Raw genomic sequence first — 23065 nt, forward strand, 5'->3', positions numbered from 1 at the left:
CCTGAACTGTTCAGGTATATTTGATGCAAATGAATAATTTCAATTTTGTGATCAAACTCCAAAATGTTGGCAATTTACATATGACTATAGAAAAGTATAATGAATAGTGAGATGTTATTGACTTAGTATACAAGTAAACCTCATCTGACCTACAAATGTAGAAGTTCAGGGAGGGTTACAGTCTGTTTTTAATTTGCCCACATCAATCATGTAAGCATACCAGAAGAACTATCTGGCCCAGTATGTATTGTGAATGCCTTGGATACAGCTGTGTGAAAATAACTCGTCATCTGGATGCAACATTGACTCCAAGGAACTGACATGTTCCTGGCACAGCGGCTGTGTGTCAGTCTCAAATGAGTTTCCACTGCGGCGCCATCATGTATAGATTTGGCCAAGATAAAATGAAATCTGCCATCATCCACATAAGATGGGAGCATGATTGAACATTATGTACCCAAGCAGTAAAGCACTGTGCAGTTAACTCATACTGAAGCAAACATGAATCAGTATCCTACTACTGAGTTCTGAGTGACACTTCCAGGTCAGGGAAGCTTTTCTTCACCTTTTATGACTGTAAAAATATAACACATCTTGTGACTTGACAGGGTGACTTCCAAAACTAATATGTTACAGATACTAATTATTTGATCAGAGATGTATTAAGCATTATTTTCATTATCCTGTCACACAAAATGAACAAAAAGCATTTGCAGGAGTTTGAGCATTGTTTGAGAATAGCTGATCAATACTAATGACTCACTGTTTATTTCTAATTCTGGGTTCTTACTTTTAACTGAAATAAATTACAGTCAAATATTTACATTTTTATTGTCTATTTAGTATTATAATTATGTCCCATTTGGACCAGTACCACTTATTTGCTTACCATGATATTATCAGAGATATAATAAATGTTTGTAGTGTTTTCATGGGAACCTGAAGTGTTTATATGAATAAAATAGTGTAAAATAAATAAAAATTCAAATTTAGCTCTAATTTAGATAATTACACCAAATTAAAAGCATATGTGGATTAAGTAATATCTTGAGTTAGTCATGTAAACAGGATCCTTGTCACATAATAAAAAAAAACACAAAAACTTTCACAGCAGCCTCCACTATTGCTTAATTGTCTGTCTTCCTGTGAATATATCCGACACTATTTTAGGTTTGATGCCTCTATTAAAGGTGCAGTGTGCAGGATTTAGTGGCATCTAGCAGTGAGGTTGAATACCCCTAAATAAATATGAATAAAATAGTGTAAAATATTAAAATGAACCAAAAATATGTGAAATAATTAAAACTTCAACTTTTATTGCCTAATGTCAAGTTTCATAGTGACACAGTTAATTTAATTGTATCATATAGTCATTTTTCACAACAGCGGTGTTGTTCCAGCCCTTCACCTCTCAGCCAATCACACGCCCCTGCCTCTCTGCAGCAGTCAAACAGCTGCTATCAAATTTAGCCAGTTAGCTCCTGTTAGCTAGAGCAACAACAATGAATGCCAAAATAATTCTAAATCAAGCACCTAGAGGCTGCCACTGTAATTAAACACAATACATAGAAACAGTAACTAAACCTCCTCCTTTATTTAGCTTAATAAGGCTGCTAATGCTATAGCCGACTAACTTGCTAGGCTAGGTTGTGAGCTTGGATTATTACTCACAAACTAAAGAGTTTGTTATGACAGTTATGAGTATGATATAGTATAATAAGTAATAAATATGACAAAATTACATTTCATAGTTGTTTCATTTATATATTTATTTCACAATGATAACTTTACTTAATATTGTAGCTATGGCTTCTAACAAATAGCTAGTAAATAGCTAGTAATCAGTGTAGTTGTAACTGAAATGTATCATCTATATTGTGTATTGCTGATCAATAGTTTATTAGTTTGATCAAAACGTATGATTAGTTAACAAGGAACAAGCAAGAAACATATCAGGATTTCATCTGTTTATGTTGAATGTAAGTGCCTTTTTGTTATTAATCCTATCAATGTGAATGCATGTAGCTGGGTTGGAAAAATTCTGCATTAACAGAGCCAGTTAATAACCTGCTTTTTGGTTCCAGGTATCACCAGTGTTAGCCCAACAATGTCAAACTTGTTTTGTGAGACAAGCCTCAGGCACAAAGATTTGTACCTTTTAAAAACTCACTTTCCAGCCCAGAAGGCCTACTTTCATTTCCACTCTAAAATCCACTGTGATGTGTTGCCTTTCCATGAGAACAGGCTTTACATCTCGTAAAGACTCATGACACTTCATGAGATTTGTTTTTTGGTCAGGGTTCAAATTTCTCTCACTTAACTGTGAACATCTGAATTTACATTTCTCGGTATTAAAAGACACCATCATTTGTCAATGTTGGTGTTTGGTGTAATAAGAAACACATTTACAAGCTAATTGTCTTCCATAAAAGTGCACCATTTCCAGTAACAGTCAGGTCAACTTCACTGTTTTGATATGATGATTCATACCTGAATCTTTGCAGAGCAATCATGAGTTTTGGTATCATATGAGCAGTTATACTATCCTAATGGCCCACGACACTATTAAGCCAAACATGTAGTTGCCAAGGATCTATAGAGCACAGCGACTTAAGTTTTCCATCTTTGTGGTATGTGTCATACAGAGAGGCTGATTCAAAACTTACATAATCTGTCATGCTCTGACAGTCTGCCAGGAACAGTTGCCAGAGTGACATGAATGGAGCCCAATAAATAACCCTCCCTATGGTCAAGCTAGACAATTTATTGAGCATCTTCTGCCAAGGACTTTATATGCTATGTGGCCATAAATGTATTCATCTTTTTCTCTAGAAGTGTATGTTGTGTATGTGTATAAGTACACCCAAATGTCTTTAGTTTGCACTTTATACTAATTTCAATTGAATGTAGATTAAAAAATACCAGCTATAATTATGAACAACATCATAATTATGAATCATAACAAAGTCTGTTATCCTAGACATGTCTCATCGTATGGCTATGTTCAAAACATGCAGACTTTAAAGTTAGTTTAACAGTTTCCACTGATTAATACTGAGACATTGCATCATATCTGGGTTGTTCAAATGATGCATGAGAAGGAGATTATGGCTTCTTCCTCTGGGTAAATTTAATGTAAAAGAATAGATTTCACAATTTTTTTAACAAGCATCTGTCAGCTTTTGTCTGTCTCACTGTTGATAGCTGTCAATAAAGTTTAAAGGGCTTTGTACATTTGTAAACACAAGCATTTAAGAGAATATCTGGCATACCAGTCTGCAGATATTTAGAGAAACTGTCTAAAGTACAGGATTACATCCTTATCACAGGTCCAAACTGTGATTGAAGTGGTCACAAATTTGATCTTAGTCACACATAAATATGCAGCAGACTTCCACTAACATATACAGCCAACATTTGTCTACTTTGTGTTATGCTCTTGATATTCTTATCTGACACTGTGAAAAATGTTGATTCTTCCCACATGGTCCACTGACACAAAATTTCCATAAAATGTTTGGAAACTTTGATTCCTACCAACTTTTATTAAGCAACAAGGTAGCCATCAGTGGCTAACTGAACATTTTCATGTGTGTTTACAGTAAAAGTTCTCTAATGCTTGCTTCATCCCTTCCATCAAATTCATTGTGATGTTTTTTCTCCTGCTACATAAACATAGAAAATGAGCTATTACAGCTAAAGCCACTATGTGTACAATTAAAGATCTTCCAGCTTTGACACCTTACTATACCATTCCTGAAAAAGAGCCTTTTATCCATACATAATTCACCTTTTTCCCTCATAATTCTCTTCAAATTGTACTTATTACATAAGTAATAAAAATTGTACTTAATACATACAAATAGTGATTTAAGAAAAACTCTTTATAAAGTACTTAGCATCAAAAAACGATTTAAAGGTTTGTCTCATCATTCAAACCCAGTTTAAATGATTTGATGCAAGAATTATGAGCTCTTTTATTATTATTATATAAAAACATTACCATTCCCTATAAATGTTTCAGAGGGTTTCTTAATCGACATTGGTCCGCTATTTAGATCTGTAAATCTCCTTGATTTAAACATATGTGCTGTCTTCATATGGATTCAATATTTGTCTCTTTGAGAAAGAGACAGTCATTATGTTTTATATCACTCCTGGCAGGTCCAAAATACAGATGATTTGGCTCTAGTGTAGATAATTACATAAAAATAAAAAGCACATGTGGATTAAGTAATATCTTGAGTGTGTCAAGTAAACAGGATCCCTTTATTTAACCACAAATCTCCCCATGTTCCTCTTCAAGAGCTTCCACATGCCAAAGCCAAACTGAAGTAAATATCACACAATAAACAAACACAAAATATTCACAGCAGCCTCCGCTATTGCTTAATTCACCAATGGAGATCAAATGATGCAATATCTGTAACACATGGGGAATTCACTGGACTATTGTCACACCGAAGCAATAAGTCAATGGACAATTAAAACATTGCACACTGAATTATTGCTTCCGTAGCTATTCCTAGACGCTAGTCTGGTGCTGAATTTAAAGTTCTGTCTAAATCACATGAGAATGGCACGGGTGTAATAGTTCATATTCATACTGAACGGCCAAATTGTGAGGTTGAATGCCCCTAAATATGAATAAAATAGTGTAAAATATATAACCTACAGTGGCCGCGAAACTCAGGAAAAACATGAAAGGCCAGTCTTTGGTTTGTCCATTCTGGGCTACTGTAGAAACATGGTGGTGCAACATGGTGGGACTCTTCCACAGAGGACCTGCTCCCTATGTAGATATAAAGGGCTCATTCTAAGGTAACGAAAATAGAACAATTCTTATTTTCAGGTGAAAAAACTAAAACATACTTATGAATACTATATTCCATTTCTGCCAAGTCTGTTCTGCTAGATGCCACTAAATTCTACACACTTCACCTTTAAGTACTTTCTTTTCTTAAGCACATTTTCTTTTCTCTATTATTTTCTTTCCTAAATTCTCTACAGAACCCTTGGTTACTGAGATGACGTACACAGTAAGTTTTTATTTGCCCAATTACAAACTAGTTCATTTGGATATTTAGAATATTCATGTTACATAATAATGTAACAGTTTGAAACATGCAGATATGAACAAACGTATTTGTCATTATCAGTCTTTTTTCAGTGCTGTACCCCAGATGTTTCCATGGAAATGTAAGATGATGAGGTCATTTTGTATCCCTCAGAGAAAATTCTGACAGCAATAGTTTTCCTGAATCTGAGCCTTTTATCCCTACAAATTTCCTTTTTTTCCGCCCTTCATCTTTTCCCCAAACTGTGCTTTCCAACTCAAGGCTCCTCCGTCTTAAATTTCTTTTGAAGATGTCACGTTGAGGTTTCCCGTTGTATATCAATGTACATCTCACATTAATTAATTGTCTCAGTGCTGAGCTAGCATATGGTATTTTAACATTGAGACCAGTTAGGTTATAAAATATTACGGGCGGTTCGACCACCAGCAGCTGCAGTTTCTTTTTTTTTTCTCAAATTCCATGGCTGGCTCAAAACACAAGAGAGATCAACAGCATACAACTTCCCAGACAGTTTGTCCAACACAGGCAGGTGGATAAAAAAGATTTGGTAATGTTCAACTTTTATGGCAAAAACATAAAGCTATCTGGTAGTAAGAACTCTAAGATCCAGTATCTGGATTATCCTCTTCATTTTGACAAATATGAGAATTCCAGCACCAAAGCACTCAATCATCAGTGACAGAACAACAATCTTGTTTTTACTTTTTTGTTACCAGTAAATCATTTTTCTGAACACGCTGTCTACCGTGCAGCTGTACCTGGTAACTTGAATTATAGTCGGCTGATGAAAGGACACATGAGGATACATAATTCATTGCCCTTAGGTTCAACACATTTCATTACCTGGGCCAACCCAAATCCTGGGAAACGCCTTGCTTATCATGAGCTTGCATGACACAATGAAGCTTTTAACTCTTTCAGAACCCTGCAACAAAGAGATAAAGAACTTATATATTAATGCGTTTATAAGTGGTTGTCAGATAATGGTAATTTCTACAAAATTAAATGGCAGTCTGTTGTAGTCGTGTTGGCAGTATGTTTACTGATTATTTGTCTCCTGCTTATACTTATAAACAACTTCAGTGCTACATTAGTGCTCCCAAGAGAAATGTTGTCCCTTGTCCACATAGGAGGTAAGAAAGTCTAGTATTTCATATCGTATACAGTGTACACAGTATATTGGACAGTGGTGTCATAACACTTTATTTTTACTGGATATTTACTTGAGTGCTCTTGGCTTAAGTGACAGCTTGGAGAAAATAACATTACTGAAAATATTGTAGGGCAAGTGAAACACCATTTTAATTGGATGGTATAACCAACAGACCATGCACAGGTTTGGTTTCTTTGTGTTTTTTCCTGACCCACCCTTGTGGTAAAAAAATTCCACTGTGCCAAAAGAGGACATGCACCATGGTGTTAAAGTGTTTACAGTATCCAAAAGGGGTTTAAGCTATCTGTCACACCCCTAGGTGATGTAACTCATCAGACTTTAATTTACTGTAATTTTCAGACAAGTGAATGAATTGTCTATTGTACAGATGATACTGATAATTAGTCTTGTCAAAAGTCTTTGGCTCTTAGACTCTACATGTTACATCTGATCCTGGCGTCTCCCCTGACACTCCCTTCACATCCAATTCTATGTCTTTCTAATTGTCACTTCTCCCGTGGATCTCTCCCTATGTGTGTGTGTGTCTGAGTGGAGACAGGTGTGCCGGAGTCAGAGCAGAGCACCACCAGCTGCACCGCATCCTGCAATCAACCCTGCCCATATATTCCCAGCTTTGCCACATCCACTCTGCCAGATCGTAGCCTCTGCCATGTCAGCACTATGCTTCCAGCTGTTTGTTCATACCTAAGATTATTTGCTAATACCTGTTGCTTGTACACAGCCTGAACCTCATTCCCTCTTCCCTGCAATTCTGTCTGCTCTGCCCTCCAGCCCCTGTCTCCTGGACCTTGCCTCATCTTGTCAGCTCTATTCTCCTAACCCAGACCACAAAGCTCCATACTCAACCTTCAGGATCTCTGCCTGGCTCAGCTGTGAATCATTCCCTGGGTCTCACCTGGCTAACTTAACCCTGTTGTTCCGAAAATAAAACACCATTTAACTCCAACCCTGTCTCTGGCCTGTCTGTGTTTGCACTTGGGTTCACCTGCTTAGCTGCCACATGACACCACAGGGAGATTTTATAATCAAGGGACATCAGTCCTGAGCAGTAACAAGATAAATCCCCCTCTGGAGTCCAAATACCAGTGGTAGTGGTGACTGATGACTTCCGCTGAGGCTGATGAAGTGACGAACTGATGAATCTGTGAAGACTGGAGGTGGTGGGGTTCGCAAAACAGCAACATGAAAGCACTAAGGCAGAAGGGGAGACAAATATATTTAAAAAGACAGCCACACAATGATAGGCCGACAATGGAGTTGCATTGCTGTGCTATTGGATAGATGATGTGAACAGCTGATAGCTCATAGGGAAATGATGAGATGTGAAAGGCATGATGGCATGATAAATAAAACTACAGGCTTATACATGAAAAGAAAGTCTTCCTGACTGAACTTTTGCTACAGCTCCATTTCACCTGCTAAGGAAGTAGTTAAAATGAAGTAACTTTATTGTCCAGTGAAGTGGGGAGTACTACTGCACAGTTGCATAATGTCTTCCGTGTCTGTGATAGACGTTTTGTCTGGTCAGGGAAAGACTCACAAAAAACATCATCATTCATTTGGGGAAATGACTAAAAACAACATATTTTTACAGTCATGTGACTGGGAAATCATGACTCTTAGGAAATAGTGTGACATCTCAATATTTTAACCATGGCAACGGTCCTTCCTTAACCACAACCAAGTGGTCATTTTATCCCAATCCTAACCAAGTCTGTTTTATGCCTAAACCCAACCAAACCTTAACCATAGTGGTTTCAGATCAGAAAACATTTTTATTGTTGCAGCTGAAAATAAATGATCCTGTCCTTCTGATAGTGGCATCAGATCAGAAAATGCTAATATATGTCATTCTGGAGGGAAATTACAAACAAAATGTATTTTGTTGTTAAATTAGGAGGACTTGTTGCTGAGAAAATAATAAAGTGGTGTCAACAGAGATTGCTTAAGTTTGAAGACTTTTAAAGCTTTTAGTGGAAAGCCTGCATTACAAACTGGGACAATGGAGCAGAAAGATGTTGCAGGAAGGGACACTTTAATGAAAAGACTATCAAATATAATGGGAATTGAACAATTTGCATACTTGGTGCTTGACCCATCACTAAGGACAAAAAGTTAGGATATCTTGGCCTTTGCCGCATCAATTTTTACCTTTTTTCTTTAATCTGGTTCCTGTGAGTTCCCCGACTTTATAGGAGTTAATTAAGTCACCTAATTATTTATACTGTGTCCTAAACCAGTTGTAAAATATGTCTCCCTTGTGGTTACCTGGTTTCAGTGGAATCCAAGTATTCACTGCTTTTACAGTAACAATGCACCAGAGTGGATTTATGAACACATGTGCACAGCAAGGAGCCTAAGAAACTCTGGATTATGTTAGCTAAGGGAATGGTGTGAAAACATCCACTGTATGCGACTTCGTAATTAAGCCATTAGGGCACAGATTCACAATGTAATTATTGTTCATTACAAGCTACATGTATATACAAGAGTTTTGTTTGTGTGCCAGTCACAGGAGTGGGAAGGCAATACTTCACTCTTTTCCTTCAAGATCAGTTAGCTGATGGCCAACATGACTCCCCCTCCCCCAGCAGTGTCTGGGAATCATGAGCCACGTAGACGGGATTCCCTGAGCTTTCACAGTTCACATTTCCAGTCTGCTGTTTCCTCTAAGTTCAGCCAGTGTTAGTCGGATAGTCTGAAAACTAGCTCAGTGTATTTCCTCATCACTGCAGGGAAGCAGAGTAACACTCTAAAATGTGGACAATATAATATTCTTGGAAAGCCGACTGATCGAATCCTGTACAATATTTTATATGACAAGGAATCTTTGTAAGAAATTCCATGTTATTGTTCCAGAGGAGAAACTCAGATGAAAAGAAGGCATTTCGAGCTATTTATTGAAAAAGGGATAAAAAGTTTTATTTAGCCCATGCCTAACCGAGCCTCATCCTTCCCATGAACTATTTCATTTAGAACTATTTTTTCCCTGTTAAAGGGTTTTTAGGGAGTTTTTCCATATTCGAATCAAGGATCTAAGGACAGAGGATGTTGTATTATTGCTGTACCCATTATAAAGACTCCTGAAGCAAATCTGTGGTTTATGATATTGGGCTATACAAACAAAATTGACTTGACTTGATTTGAACTGTGGCAAGTCCATCATTACATATTCATGCTGTGCTGTGAAGCATGGTTTGAACCCACAAACGTTTATTTTGAATTCGATACAGAGTCTTCAAAGTAACTGGATATGTTTAGCTAAATTACAGGAAAATATGTGTCAAATGATGCACAATGCATTTGGAATTTCCCATGTGATGCAAATCTATAAAAACCGATGACTTGGAAATTAATATTTGACTTATTAGAACCAGGGGATGTAATAAAACATGAGTTCAAACTGCAAATGTTTTAAGATGTTTCCTTCAGACATGTTTTAAGACATGTCTGAAGGAAACATTTTTAAGACATAAAAATGATAATTTTATATAATTTGCATACTGGACCATAATTTGCAAGCTTGTAGGTACATGCCTTAAACTGAGAATTGAGGTGAGAACAGAGAAACTTTCCTTTCCCTTCAGCAGATGAATGTGAAAACACCCTTCTAGTGTCAAACTCTGCACACACATTATTCTGCACACTGAAGTTCAAACATTAAGTTGAGTAACAAGAAGCAAAACACATTTCTAAGTTATGGGGAAATTAAGCAGAATATTGTCAATGTTAAGCTTTCGAAAGGTTCGTCACAAGCTATTGTAGACAACTTACATAATAGTGATAAAGAACACTTTACATTTTTTATGGATGTGTGGGATACACTGAGCAGCTCCAGTCCCTCATGACTGTAAGTAGGATAACAGCTAAAAAGTAAGGTCATGTGACTTTTGAAAAAGTTATATTTTTCCAGTAATTTACGCCATGACTGGCCGGTTATAGGGTTGTGACGTACATACTGTATAACCTTAACACCAGGTTGTGCTGTGTTATTCATACAGCATTGCTCAGAATGTCTTACATTTTTAAAACGCCAAGTTTTCCAGACCCTGGAGAGAGGTTGGATTGTCTCAGTTGGCAGTAGGCTAGCAGAGCCACGCCTAAATGCCGCTGATGAATTCCTCTATCTGTGCTGGCATGCTGAACGCATCGTCATTTTCCACACTTGGCCGACTGCTGTAAGTTATGATGGATTGAGGCAAGTGGTAAGATTTTTACTGTACATCAAGATTTGTGTTGGAGTCTTACCTTCGTTGTGGGTTATGTTACATGAGTAAACAAATGAATTTGAGTCGCTTTGACTGTTTTTATGATATCCACTTCATGTCAAAAAAAGGATACAGCCAAAATCAAGACACCCCACCAGAAGGTTTCTCTTGGTGTTGTTAGCTGAATGGTGGCATTAGGTTATTTTTCTGATGTGCTTTTAGTTTAATGTCTTCTAATTCAATATTCCAACTATCATACTGTCTATGATAGTGGCAAAAAGCACAAGATGTTATACACATCTGATGTTATTCTAAGCAATGTTATTATAATTTCAAGCTACTGCAAACCATTATTCATGCTTTTGTCAACACACTTTAAAAACCTTGTCAGTCTTGATGATAATTACAGAATCTCTGTCGTAGGGACACTTCCTCGCTCAGGAATGCTTGGACTGAGTCCTTTGATTTCAATCATTTTACAATATTCTGCCTCTTTATAAAAAAAAAAAAAAATTTTAAAAAAATCATACAACTGATTACAAAAACATTTTCATCTAAATAAAGTTTACCACAGATTTAAAAACTGAATGCAAGCAAAACACTTGACATGTTCCTTATTTTCCAATCTCTTAGACCGGTTATTGGCTGTCTTGATGTTGATGTAGCAGGCCCAATATGTTTGGCCCTCCTCCCATACTTTCCTGCCAATGATATTTAACTGTCTTGGGGAAACCGCACCAATGATGTTTGCATATGTTTGTGAATCTTCCATTACTGGCTTTGTCATTAGTGTGGCTCGTCCACTTGATATTCTTAAAATATGGTCAGTGACTTTTCAACGTGTGATATTTAACATGCAAATATGCAAACACTTGACCTGACTCATACCCCTAAATCTGTTTTTTTTTTTTTTTTTTTTTTTTACACTGAGCCATGACTATCAAAAGGTGGTCTATAAAAGACAAAACTTAACTCAGAAGTACACTATGGCAAGGATATTATTTTTAAAGACTTAAGGCAACTAGTTTCAAAATGAATGTGGTTCATCAAACTGGCTGAAAGCAAAGCCATTACATGTGTCTGTTTGCACACTTCCAGTTCTGGCAAGAAAGTATACAATATATACATGATAATAAACATTGGAGTGGAGGGGAGGAAGATAAGTTGTTTACTGTTAAGTACACATACACTTAGCTCTGTAAGTTTAAACAGAAACATACTTCATTGCTAAATAAATATAATAAAATAGCTACAGTTATACAGAAGAATAACTACTTAATGTGCTTTAGCCTGAGAGTAACTCCCTCACTAGTTGAGCACGAACAAAACTGAAACTGCCACTCCCTTCAAGTTTTCTCATGTGATTAAAAATGAAAGAACAAAGAAACAACAGTGAGTAAAAATGAAACTAATATCTTTGATTTGGGATTTTCTCAGAGGGAAATGTCTTAACCTTAAACTATGTCCAGGCAGAACAACCTCCCTGAGTTGAAATTTATGGTTGGGAAACATACCTTAGTTTAGTACCAGTGACGTCATATCTTTGTCATTTCCCCTGAGGTATAGAGTTCATGCATGCAGTGTTGTCAGATTGCTGGAAGGACTTATTATAGCCTCTGGTAAAGCTAGTAACTTTTTTAACAGGTCAGTGATTTATTGAAGAAGTTTTTTTTCCCCTGTTTTCTTTCCACAAGCGGGCACTTAAAAGTTTTCCTTTATGTTATACTTAATCACTCCTGGTATAAGACTGCTTCAGATTAGATGTACCCCATTTCATATTTAGCACATTTTCGACCAGACAGAGTAGTTGAATTGGTGACAGTGTTTTTCCAAATATTAGAGCCTTGTTTCATCATGAGAGGTAAGTTTAAGACTTAGCAGCTCCTTGGAGTCAGAAAAGAACAGGATCTCTCTGCCCATTAATCACAAGACTGAGGCAGGTTTACTGTGGACTGATCCTATCTCATTTTCTTCATCCACCATTAGAAAAAAAAAGTTTTTTTAAAATCAGTCCAGCCTAACTTATAAAAGATTTCAACTGAGAACAATGAGTCCTCCAACTTAACAACAAGTGAAGAAAACTGAGTTCACAAGATGACCTAACGCCTATCTCATTTCTAACTACAGCATGATTAATGGGGTGTCTTCAAATTTTTCACAATACCTGTTAAAATGAAGGAGAGTTACAAGGGTCAAAAATGTTAACCTCAGGCGACACATAACAGCTGAACTCTAAATACAACGTCTCTATATATAGCAGTCAGTATCCTGTAAACCAGACCATTTTTCTTATGTTTTATGACACTAAGAATTGTTATGACATAATAAATGTATCCTCTCATGCATTTCTCCAGTCCAGTCAGTTGCTGTTTTCAAAAGAAATACATGGTAATTTCACTATTTTAAGTATTTCCATCCTTACTGGATATGTCATGAACTTGCTGTCAGGTTGGGGAAGCAGGAGTGGACCCAAACACAGAGGTCAGAATGCAGATTTGATGAAGAAATCTCCTTTAATCATGGATGGTCATGAACAGATGAACAGGCAAACAGAACTGGCAGACGAAACAAAATGAATGATCCAACAAAGACTCAACTCAAAACCAGACCTTAAATACAGACTAAACTAATCAGGGAATGGGGAACAGGTGACGAGACACAAGGGTACGCTGGGAGTGATTGGCTGAGGGAAACACTGGAAGTAGGGCAGGGCTGACGAGACTGATACAGGGCAGGTGTGGGGAAGACACAGAGCAGAGCAGGGCTAACGAGGGTGATGCAGGGCAGGTGAGGAGGAGCACATGAACGCACAAGGGAAACACAGCAACAAAACCAACACCCAAAAAACACAAAACTCCAAATACAACCCACACCAACCCGTCCAAGAACCACCATGAACCCAAACCCAAGTACACAACACGCCAGGCCAAAAGGCAGTCCAAACCCACCACCCAAATACAACAAGAGAACCCACATGACCAGAAGGACTAAACAGAAGTGCAAACCAGGAAGCCCCAAAGAACACAAAAACACAAAAAGACCAAAAAACACACAAAGTCCAGGCAGGATGTGACACTTGCTGCTGATTAACACTTTTCTTGAAATCAAAACACATTTTTGGTGTCTGAACAAGTGACTTGTTGTTGCCAGTATATACTCTATGCACTGTGGGGGCCATAATTTAATATATTATGAGCCTCAGCAGAAGGTTGGGAGGAAATTGTGACTTAAGTTTCTGATGTCTGTTAGGAACTATATTAATTCATATGGGTTTTATTAGACATGCACAAGAATTACGTATTTTTGCCTCAAAAATAACAAAATGTGGAACAGAGGACACAGCTGCCCTGTTTTTTTTGTCAGCTGTGCTTTTTACAGCCTCAGTAGGAAAAGAAAGAGGACATGAGTTTTGATGCTAGCATTGATTGGAATCATGTGTTGTCTGTTTTCTCCTTTGTCCTGGACGCATACTTTTCATCTGATTCTGTCTATAGTCGTGTTATTGTTCGTTCACGAAAATCCAACTATTAACCTTTAATAAATCTGCTTATTTCATGAAAATGACAGACATGAAATTCAGTTAATTACATATTTTGTTTCACCTGTATTTCGTTTTTTATTTACAGGGGAGGGCCGGGCACAACATAACACATTTTGGTTTTGGCTAAATAATAAATAAAAATAAATAAATAAATAAAAATATTTTAGTTAGATTAATCATGTTTTTATACAAGCAACATACACATCTGTGCTGCAAATGAGCACTTAAAGTTAGTTTCTAGGACCTACTGTTCTTGTACAATTGCACCACAAGTGGCGGAAGTCAAACAAATTACCCCATGGGAGGGTTAATTGTAACAGACAGAGGGTTGGTTGTAACACTTGCTAGAAAAGAATAAATGATAGATATCCATACATCTATTCACCTATTCACCTATCTATCTATCTATCTATCTATCTATCTATCTATCTATCTATCTATCTATCTATCTATCTATCTATCTATCTATCTATCTATCTATCTATCTATCTATCTATAAGTCTATCATTGATGGATATTCAAATGGATGGATCGAAGGATGTAGATAGATGGAGTATATCAACACGTCAATAGATTCTAGATCAACACGTCAAAATATATATGAATTTTGACAAGAGACTATGTGTCAAACATTGACAAATTTATTTTTGTCCACAAGGTAAGCAGCAATTTAAATTAGCATAGGTCAACAGCAACATATATAGTACACTGTTCATCTGAAAACTTTAAACTCTTCAAAGTTCATGTCAACATACAAAAGGCTTGTTAAAGCTTGAGGCCCTGACCAAACTGGTTGCTTGTGGCTTCCTGCTGGACAATGTGGTTACATTTAAGGAAAGAAATCATCCAGTCTTTCCCTACCATCTCATATGTCTTCCAGGACTCTGGGTACGTGCAATTAAATTGTACTGCACACTTGAAGGCAAGACCTTAAAAACATGAATTATATGAATTGTTTTTATGTATGATTCACACAAACTAACATATGAATTGTATTTATTTATTTAGTCTTTTATGATTCAAACCAACTGACCTATTGTTTGAAAAGTAGGCTAGTTATTCTATTAACAGTGAACTCATTTGTGAACTTATATGAAATGTAAGGTTACTAGCTAAATTAAGTAGATTCTTTGTGGAGGCCTAGCTACTTTGTGTGTCTAAAATAAATGAATACAAATCTGGAATTAATCATTTCATTTATTTATTTATTACTTCTTATCTAGCCTTACTCTTTGGGGCTAAGCCTATAGTACTTGGCAGATGCTGTTTTTAAATGGTCCCTGAGCTCCTTCTGTTCTGTGCTGAAGACCTGCTTGCGGTGAAAGTAACCCACAGTGGGGGACTTGTGGCTACAAGCCTCCTGCAGCTTTTTCTTCTGTCTGACAAAATGATGGAGAGTCACATGGCAGATACCATATGACTTCACCACTCCTCTAATAGACCTGCCCTTATCCACATCCTTGGCAGCAAGACACATAACCTCTCTACTCACTCTTATATCTGTTTTTCGTTTTGGATGTCTCCTTCTGTGGAAAAAAAAAGGGAGATGGAGATGAAACTATGTAAAAAGAAACAGAGGGGTCAGGGCCGGCCCGGGGATTTTCTAAGTAAATGCATTGTGTTTTACCGAGATGCACTGATCCAGTTACTTTGCAAGGCAGCTGGAAACCATCTTGTCAGGCTTCAAGTTATGTGTCCATGGATGTATAAAGAGAACTGGATACAGCGTTGGAGGCGGAGCCCTGTTCATTCCTATGAAAGTTGCTCAGTGGTGCATAAAGCCAAAAAAGCCACTTCCCGCTGTAAAGAAATTACCCGGATGAAAACATCCTGCGCATACTCTATGGGCCTTGTGCGCCCATAGAACATGCTCACTAGAGACTTCTGCCAGCTGAGACAGCCAATTTATCCACAATTTTACAGCCACTCCTTTTCCCACGATTGTGTGTGGGAAAAATGTTTTTCCCGGATGTTGTAATTCCACCATTTGGCCACTATGTTAAATTGGCTTCAAAGCCTGGCGCTGTTCCTGGGGGTTTGCTTGTTTCCAGACCACAGGTGTTTCGAACCAATCAGCGTCCTGTGAGGATTTTCGCATGGTCTCGTGAATCAGCTGCCTCGCAAGGTAAGATGGTGATAGACAGATGGTTCATCCAATCACTTGCCAACTATTTTTAATGTGCCTGCCCTTTTTCAAACAGTTTCCAAGGATGACTTCTCAGATGGTTCTATGTAAAAAACCATCTGAAGCGTCAGGTTACTGAACCAATGCTACAGTCATTTAAAGCTATAATATGTAACTATTCCACATTAATATGTCTAAAAATGACCAGACCTATGTTATATATTTTGTTCAGTTGTGTACTTACATTATCCCAAATGTTCACAACAATTTTCAAACCCAGAGAAATCTGTCCATACAGACAGTCCATTTCATTTGGTTGCCTGTCAATGGTGTCATATTCCCTATACCAAAGAGTATACGCGCACAAGATGATAATCATTTTGTGTGCATGCATCTCCATTGTGGTTGTCTGCAGCAATGGCGTCTACCAAAGAGTATACGCATACAAGATAATAAGTCTGTGTTGTGGTTGTCTGCTAGAAACCATCATAAATTGACTTTTACTCAGTTTTAAGCCATATTTTTACAATAAACTTTTTAGATCTTGGTCATTTTTGAGTATATCTTTTAACCAGATAAAGGATTTTAGTCGGCGGACATCTGGACCTTAAGCTGAAGAAACAAGCAGAGAAACAAGCTGAGCAAACATTAGAAGCAGCTCGGCCTGCAGTCCCTCCCAGACATCCTGCATCTGCTGAACAGCATCAGAGAAACACTTTATGTTAGATTGCTTTATTCAGTGTATTTACCGGTTTTAATCCCCATTTATGTTTGTTTTGGAGAGGAGCAGACCTCTGCGGACAATTTGGCTCTTGGTAAAAAGCTGCTGAACATCTGGATCTTAAGTTGTCAGAGAAACAAGCTGAGCAAACGTTAGCAGCATGATTATACCGCCTATAATCAAGGTAAGCTAACGAATCACTCTATTGAAGTTGAAAGAATTTCCTTTTTAACCCTCACTAAAGAAGGAAGTGATCGTGTAAAGGATCACAGGTTCCGCCATTGTGGTTTGCTTTTGGGATCTGAAGGAGCATTTGGACACGGAAATGGCTATTATGTCACACGTGGTGTCAGACTTAACAAACTGTGCTTTTGTTAGTGAGTAAATGAAAGAAAAGCTCTTAATTTTAAAATGCAAACTGTGGCTGATTTACAAAGGTGAGATGAATACCTGAGAAAAATGTCAGCTGTTGCTATACTTCCCCTACATCTGTTGCACTTTCCCCTCTGACCCTGTCCTGATTTCAAAGGCATACCAAACATACAGATCTATCATTAACTGACCTCATCATCAGTTACTTTTGACCACTGTTTTTCCTTAAAGTAAAAGAATAGAAATTAACTTTACCATAAAAAGAAAACAACAACTACATTATGCAATACAGATACAGATGTTGCCATATTTGAATCTATAGCTGAAATGACAACATAAAAAAATAGATAAATACTTAACAAGTGTGTGAAATATAACCAATGATTAATTAGGGTTCAAACCCCGAAGGGCTGGAACCCGAATGAGTTTGTGCCAGTTCATTATTATTATTAATTGTCTTCTGCACATTGCTATGAGCTGGAAGGAGCTAAAACCATGACATTTGGACCACTAACTGGAAATGATGTGCATGCGCTTCCCAAGAAATATGAGCCCAATTGGCCAGATGGTGGCGCTGTAATTAAGGCCCAAAAATGCAATTTTGGAAAGGCCACGTCCCTCACATCGTAAGTCTGATTGAGTCCAAGTCCAGTTCAATGTACTGTACAAAAAAGCCTCTTGGACCATAAAAGTCCGCCATGATGGACTTTTTGCTAATTTGCATAAACTGAAAAACAGTAATGTGACATCTACTTTTTAGATTTTTACTCTTTTAACACCTAATTTGGTATACAGCCTTGGGAGACTGAGACAGTTCTGCTATAACTGAGCAAGATCAGTCCAAAATCATGGCTGCCATTGATCAAAAAACTTCACAAAGGGTGGGGCTTAGCTTAACTCATTGAGCATTTGTCCAATCATGACAAAGCATTTTGAGCCTGACCCAAGGGGGGCGCCACAAATACCATAGACATATAGTATAATATAATTTCACCAATTTAGGTGCACATGCTCTAGAGGTAAGTATTAACCAAAATCTGAAGTGCCATATTGATTGGTACAAGTGCCATATTGATTGGCCTATCACATATTTGCTCATAACTCAAGATGCTTTCGAGCAATCTTGATTGAGCTCACTGGAGACATCCTATGCTATCTCCTGAACATACACATCAAGTTTCATTTATATGGAATGAAGGGGGGGCAAATGGCGGAGCTTTGAGTACGCAATTATTGAAATGCTGCAGGCTTTGTAATAATGAAACAGGTTTGTGATTGGTCTCACTACTCCTTTAAGGAGAATTACACTAGCTGGAGTGACTATTTGAAGCCTGAAACTTGCTTGTTGCTGCTTGTGGCTTTAATTTTGACCGATTGAGCTGCTTCCTTCTGTTGAGCACAAAGAGGTGTGAACTTGCAAATTGCCGCTTGTGGCTATATTTATTAAATGTAATGGTGTGTTTTGATGTGTCATAGTGATTAAATGAAGACCAGAAGCTAGGGAGAATAATGGATCAGACAAAGGAAAACTGAGGTCAAGCAGTTTTATGAACTTTTTTTTTTTTTTTAAGGAGAGAAATGAACATTATAAAATCTAATAGTGGCACTATGGAAGAGACCTGCAGAGCAGACTATAAAAATCTGCAGCACAGAGCTCTACAGTCAGTGCAGGCTCATGCCAGGTTTCATCTGCTGAATTCCTCCATTAATAAAATATTAACATTTATGGCCATTTTTTACCATTTATGCAAGAAGACAAAAACAGCATACTGAATTTAAATTGCTTGAATAGCAGAGGATCAATAAAAGCGGCAGCTTGAATTCTATGTTGCTTCTTATTTTTCTTTCACCGAGCACATGCATATCATTCGAATGTTGGCAGTGTTATATCATTCCTTATTTATCACCGTGTTACGATTCCTTTCAGTGATTACTGAAACACTCAAGTCAGATTATTCTACACAAGGAATGCTGACAGGCTGTTGTAGGTTAAATTAAATTTTTATGTGGCAATTTTCCTTTGTGTGTGGCAGCTTTCCATGAAAAACAATAACAGAGTAATAATAAGAAGAACAATTATAGATAAAGATGTTATTGCATCCCAAAAAGTTTTAATTTTGCAACTAGAGGAGTCATTACTGGCTGGTCATACTTAATTTAACAATGATGAAACAAAACAAAGTTAAGACTTCTATGTTGATGTCTTCTGGCAAAATTATTGTTCTGAGCTAACACGACATCCATGACTCTGTATTAAAAAGCCATTGTTATGACCAGCTTGTGAGCCGCAACAAAAGAGGGAAATGCACGCCAGACTTAGCAAAAATAAACTGAAATTTAGTGAGTAAGTAACAGAAATTGAATGCAATGATGCTTCAAAGTGTATGAATGTGTTGGCTAATGTGAGGTGCATGTCAGTGTAAAACAAAAACGGTAACGCAAAACATACAAGGCTTGGTCAGTGGTGAAGAGATCAGAGGACTGGAATCAGGGCAGGCAGGCTTTAGTAAGTTCTGGGACACTGGCCAGGTGTTCCCAGTTAGTACTCAATGGCCCCTCAGGTCCACCCATCCAAGGACGTGCAACACAAATACACACACCACAGGACCAAAGGGAGAGACACCGGAGCATCACAGCCATCAAAAGTGATGATAAGCACATTTGTTGCGCATATGTAAACCAACATGAAAGACAGAAGACAGAAGTACCACCAGCATGTTTCATTTAGACATTTGTTGATGTTAAACTCACCATGAGGAAACGGTAAATTTACAGCATCCTTATGGAGCTTCAGTTGGCAAAATAACCAACAGTATGGAGACATGATATATACTCAGTACAGCTCTAAAACACTCAAGTGCATGCTTAACAAGAACAAAGGAAGAGAGGGATTTGGTCAAGAATGATACACATATCATAAAAATGGCAAAGTGCTGTGCAGTGCATTTACTGTACTGTGAATCTATTCAAAGGAGTTCATCAACAAATTCTCTTTTACTTACTTTGACTAAAATTGTGATTGTATGCATAATTGTAAATATGGTAATTAACAATTATGAGCATCAGAATTGAATGGACAAGAGGACAAGAGAACAAGATTAAATTATGAATAAATTAATGTTCCTTGTTTCCTTGGGTAAGACAGAGTTAAACAGGAAACGAATGTGAGTTAAAGCTGCACTATATTGCCTTCCCATGTATGAAGAGCATGTCCAGTCTGGTCCCTGTGCTGTGGAGAAAGCAGAAGGCTGTGGTATCTGTGCATGATATATGCTGAGAATCTGTCAAACTGGCGATGAAACCAATGTTTATCACATACCTTTCTTTAGGGTCAATGACTTTCCAGACAAACGCAGAAACTGGCGGCAGTCAGAATAATAAAACGGGGACATGAAAGATTGTGAAAAAGTGACTTTTTACTTAACAATGCATGTTGACTTACACTGCTTATTTTTAATGCCTGTGGCCTTTTCTGTTTAATGCTGCTATGCTTACAATAGACAATGTAATGGTCATTAGTGGCACATTTATACCAAGCAGTAGGCATAATCATTTCCATGCTTGGACAAAATGCTTAAATTATGAGGATTATAAACTTGATGAACTTGAACCCACAGCAGTAAAAACACCACTCCATTTTTCTCCAGTTCCATGTCTCATCACTGCATTTGAGATAGGAGTTGGCGCCCTCTGCAGATTATTGTCATCCATCAGTACTCCTGTCCTGTTTAACATTCATCAGTATATTGATATCCATATTTATAGTGTCAAACATGTGGGTGTCTCAGAAACTTAAAAAAAAAAAAAAAGACTGGTACATTTTAAATAACGCAACAAGCAGGCGTCACTGCGGTGCTCACAAAGATCACAATAGAGTGTCAAGCAGTTTTATTTGTTTGTTTACATGAGTCCAAAGCAGAATGTCCTATCAACCAACCATGGGAGCCATTACATTTATCAGTCAATATTAGAGTACATGGTCAAGTTATCATAATTTTTGTATGCAATCCAGTAAGAGAAATAATCAAACGGTGGTAAAGTACAACTTTAATCATTGCTTATCTAGTTTGTAAATGTGTTAATGGTTAAAAAATGAATCCATATGTGATGCTATTGTTAATATATGATGTGTGTTTGCGTATAATTAAAAATATAAACAATAAAACACTGAAGCTGAAATATGCTAAGTATGCACATATGCCATCTCCGTCATTTCTCATCTTATCTCATTTTCCATCATTTTTCCACAAAAAGTGCAAGTTTGTAGCTCTATCTATCTATCTATCTATCTATCTATCTATCTATCTATCTATCTATCTATCTATCTATATCATATTACAAGTAGTGGAAACATCAGTGAATAACCGTATTATATGTGTATATATTTCTGACTATTTTCTGTCTCTTTGACTAGTGTTTTGTGTGAGCTTATCTTATAAGAAGCAGTTCTGAGTGTTGAAATTAACCTTTAAACAATGAATTTCAGAGCCTGGTAAGCAGCTGGGTCTTTTCTCTCTCTCTCTCGTCTATCTCTCTCTCTGTGTCTCTATGCTGTGGGTGGTCAGTAAACAAGAAAAGGTCAAATGTTGCGATTAAGTGGTCACATCCTGTATAACTTGTGTTTTGAACTTGTTTACTAGTGATCTTGTTGTGTGAACTTGTCGTTGTGTTTTGTCTGGCTTTTCTGCAGCTTGGTTACCTTTTAAGATTAGCACAAATACAGCTGACAAAATACAACTACACAATATCTGAAACAAGAACAAGGATCTCTTTCAGCGGCTTGAGGACATCACTGACCAAATGCTCTGACGTATGCCAGCATATAGCTAGAAATGGCCTTGAAATGTTTTTCTCATAGGTCTCCAAGTTTTAGGAACATCTTAAGCCTACGAATGCCATTTATAAAAGTTGTTCGTGTGTTTCATTATTTATTCATCTGCTGTATTGTTTATGTTTGTTGACTACATCAAGGAGTTTACTGCTGGTTCATACTTGTATGATCAAACATGTCACCTTTATTGTGTTGTTATTGGCTACAAAGTAGAGATGTTATCTGTTATTTATTAGTTTGTTTGCCATCTTAACAAATCTAGATTAATCTGATCTATTGATAATTATGTAGTGATCATTTCATTTGTTTCTCATTGCTTCCGTTTCGTCCCGTATTTTGAAAATATTCAGCTGAAGTAATAGTACGTTATTATGTCTTTATTGACTCCTATTTGACTCCTATTTGACAAATATTATATTATAGTTCCTGACTTTGGCCACTGGAGGGCAGTAAACACTCACTAATTACGGTTTTAAATCTCCATTGTGGTCAACTAAAGGGACCACAGTTACTTTAATGTGTTAATGAGTCCCCCTCCACTCAAAAATATGCTTTCTTCTTGTTCCTACAGTTGGATGTTTGAGCTTCACTGTGCAGAATGATGTATGTGCAGAGTTTTACTCTAGAAGCCTGTTTTCACATTCATCTGCTGAAAGTGGAAAGTTTCTTTGTGCTCACTGAAAATCCAATTTCAAGGGGTTGGCCTACCAGCATGACTTGTGACATTACAAATAGTTTGAAGCCAATCGTGGTCCAATATTCAGTTTACACAACTGTGATGTAGACACTTGACGCCTCCAGTGCACATATACTGAGATTGGATATTACATTGAAGTAGGCGACATCTAGTGTCCAGTCCAGCAGTTCAATTTTTGAAATTAAAAGTATTTAACTTATTTTTAGATTCTGGAAATGTTTAATGAGGGAGAAGGAATAGATGTCATCAAGATTTTAACATGGCAATTTACTCTTTTGTGGAAAAACCATATCAGGCACAAATGTTTATTCAAAGTAG

The sequence above is a fragment of the Thunnus albacares genome, chromosome 6, assembly GCF_914725855.1.
Source record: "Thunnus albacares chromosome 6, fThuAlb1.1, whole genome shotgun sequence".
NCBI classification, from domain to species: Eukaryota; Metazoa; Chordata; class Actinopteri; order Scombriformes; family Scombridae; genus Thunnus; species Thunnus albacares.